This window comes from Myzus persicae, unplaced genomic scaffold (genome assembly GCF_001856785.1).
Source record: "Myzus persicae strain clone G006 unplaced genomic scaffold, MPER_G0061.0, whole genome shotgun sequence".
NCBI classification, from domain to species: domain Eukaryota; kingdom Metazoa; phylum Arthropoda; class Insecta; order Hemiptera; family Aphididae; genus Myzus; species Myzus persicae.
Window position 1 is genome coordinate 1 of NW_019101786.1, and position 4015 is coordinate 4015.

The window sequence follows — 4015 nt, forward strand, 5'->3', positions numbered from 1 at the left end:
ATTCCTATTTCCTTTGCGAATTCCGACTGTAACATATAGGTGTACGAATGTACGATATAATAAATGAGTACAAATGCGGTAACGTAAAAACGCTCGTGGCGTGTCGGATTTAGACATTTCGACGTACGACAAATCCGACGTACATTTAGGAATTAAAAATGATTGAAATCTATAATACGTCTATTATACGTATACTCATTTTCTTATTGCGATTCAGAGATTTTTTATTAACGCCTCCATGTACGTTATAATATTATGACGTCGTTAATCGTTATGCACTTATGCCTATGAAGTATGAAGTATTAACGTAAAACGTTTACATGCCTCCACTTATCGTTTTACTTTAAACGACATTCGCGGCTTTTCCGGTCTGCATTCTCAATACAAAATAAAATTCTCAAACATATACCTAATATATATTATATTAATATGATTTATGTAGTCGATAATATTGTATTTCTAAATAAACACTGTATAGAATATAATGTAGAATATATTTTACACAATATATTTATTATAAAGGGAAAGTAGAAACCAAATAGTAACTTATAAAGTATTGGTTACTATAAATAGTAACCTACCTTAGCACACAGCAGCCTAAAAATTGTTAAAATAATCAACTGCAGTTTTCCAACTAAAATACCAAACGGTTGTCGCAGTACTCCTAAACAAAAAAATAACAGTGGCAAGAGAACAATTCAGATCACTATAAATTATAAAATTAAATTTTTAATACATTTAAAATAATTATAATTTTAAATTCGGTGCAATAATAAATTATAAATAAAAAACATAAATTATAATCGACAAAGCAGTTAATCCATATATAATATATAATATATAATATATACTATTTAATATATATAGGTACATGATTAAACGTACAAACCTTATATTTGATTATATGAGTATAATAGTTAATGATGATTTTGAAACTATAAATGATTCATTACCTAATAGTATTTATTATATTACTCTTTCTTCATTTAATCGTTAGGTATAGATACTTATTTTATTACACTGTATCCCGACATTGTATCTATAAATTCTCCTTGTACTTTACAAAGTTATACCCATACACAAATTGTATAATTATATTTTAAAATCCCATCGACCATTCCAATATTGATGTATTTTGTCGCAGTAGTACGGAGCCAATTGTGTAATGCACAGGTAGCTCTTATAATAGAGTCAGTTTTGTCCAAAGATGTTGATATTGGTTTTTCGAATATCCTGAATTTTGATACTAGTATTCCAAATGCATTTTCAACAATGCGTCTAGCGCGAGACAATCTATAGTTGAAAATCTTTTGCTTATATGATAATCGTCCTATTCTTGAGTATGGTTTTAAAATATTTGTTCGCAACGGAAAAGCATCGTCTGCCACAAAAACTGCGTTTTTTGGTAAATTTAACTGATTTGTACTGATTGCTTCGTTAAATGATGAGTTGTTAAAAATTGAAGCGTCATTCATGCGACCATTTGCTCCGACATCTATATAGATAAAACAATAATTTGCATCAACCGCTGCTAGTAGAACAACGCTGTATGTCCCTTTATAGTTAAAATAATTTGAAGCTCCGTGAGGGGGGTTTCGTATAAGAACATGTTTCCCATCTATAGCCCCACAGCACAATGGAAAATTCCAACGAATATTAAAATCATTTTGGATTTTTTTCCATTCGTTTTCTGTACTTGGTACCTGAAAATTAAACAATTTACTCCAATATTTAATATTGAAACAATAAAATATTGAAACTACTTTATAATATTTTTATTAGATTCTAACTCTTGTTGGAAAAATTCAAAATAGCCAATTTGTAAATTTAATTAAAAGAAATATTTTGATGGTAAAAATATTTATCTAAATCAATTAGTTTATTTTTTAGAATTTTTTAAAATATAAATATTTTTTTGCATAAATTACTTTGGAGCGTTAACTTCTTTCAAATATTATTTCTGAAATGAGTATATTTCTTAAATTATTTATTAATCATATAATTTTCACAATTTTTGTTGTACGTTTAATTAGCATAATTTCTTTTTTTTTTTTAGTCAGTTCTATCTGATACACCCTGTATATCTTATATTATCTCAGTAGAACTCGCAATTTTTTTTTTAGACTTTGCCAAGTGAAACATTATCAATTGAACCACAAACAACTGATAATTTGAATACTGACGAACCTGAACAAGATGATATATTTAAAACACCAAATATCGACGAAGAACAAGATACAGAAATAACTCAAATATCATCTTTTCCTAAGAATTTGAAAAAAATGAAGACATCGAATTTTAAAATGAGATCAAAACTACCAAATATTTCTCCAATTGAAAAGGCAATTTCAAAATTAGACAGTATTGCTAAAGAATGTGTCGTTAAAGAAGATGATGAATTTGAAACTTTTGGAAAGCATGTGGCCAACCAAATGAGAAAAATACCACTTGAAAGGGCTCTTATTTTGCAAAACGATATTCAAGGTTTATTGACACGAGAACGGTTACATTGCTTATCAAATTCACAAACAGTTTCAAGATCTTCAACTCCGAGTTCAACTTTACTACATTCTAATTCTACTTGGGATTATTCTTCAGACACCTGTTCCACCGAACAACCAATCATTCATGTCAATAATATTGAAGAAATCCAGAATAGTTGTGAAGCAGATATATTAACGCAAGCCTGGACCACAGTAAATATGTCTGATTTCAATAATTAAACTATCAACAATAATAGAAGTCCACTCCAGTTCAAAATGTTGAAGAATAAAATTATGTAAATATTTTAATTTTTGAAAGGTACATATTTTTTTTTAGTTCTTTACAAGATTTGATTTTTTTTTATGATACAAATATTTTTTAAATTTATTTTACTTAAAAATAAATGTTGGATCTTATTTCTTTTTAATATAAAATATATAATACATTACCTTGATAAAGTTTTCCAATGCTTTGTATATTGCTTCTAAAACGTCCAATAAAAAACATGATATTGTACATTTCGGAACTCTATACAGTACTGAAAGGGAAGCAAAGCTATCACCGGTAGCTAAAAATCGTAATAATATTTCTAGCTTCAATCTTGCTGGCAGTGCTTCTCGCATATTGGTATTTTCCTTTTGAATATAAGGAGATACTTTTTCTAGAAGATATAAAAACATATCTTCGTTCATTCTTAAATGATTATAGAATGATTTTGGATCTTCTACAGAAATCTCTTTTAAAAGATTTGTTGATGCACCTAAAGTGTTCCTTCTTAAAATCCATTTCCGAGTCCACAAACGACGCTTTTTGGTTTTTTTACTTTTAAATTTTAACAACTCTTCACGTAATATATCACAAATTAATAAAACACCAACACGTACCGTAGAAGACATTTTGTGTACACTTCCGACTAAAATGTAGCCAAGAAACAGTTGAACGTGTAAACAATTAATAGTTTCGATTGGGATCGATGCGTTGTCGTGCGGCGAAAGTCGTTCGACCGCGATCGACCCGTGTAAACTCGGCATAATTACGATTAGGTAATCGACAATAGCGTATATTCGTCGAGTATTTTGACTTGAAGACTATGTCGCTTATACACCAGCTAGTGGCGTAGCCAGCGAAATGTTAAGAAAATTTAAAAATTATTTTAATGGTCGCTCAAAAAGTCTTAAATTTATTTTTAAATATTTAAAAATGTTACGTATTTAAGGTGTAAAAGTTGATCACCACACCCCCTCCCCCGAAAAAAATCATGCATGACTACGCCACTGTCATACACTACTCGTACACTTGCATGCTGATCATCGTGCATTTACAGACTGGTGACAACCGATGGCAAATGACGAGTATATAATCAGTGACTTGACGAGTAAATACTGTTTAATGTTTATCCTTATGATCAACGTTGGATAAACGTACTTCTATCCCGAAAAATATACAAATATGTCAAGACGTAACTTAAACGTAAAATATATGTTTATCTTTACCCATATTTCGATGTAAGTTCGACCAACCAATTATCAAC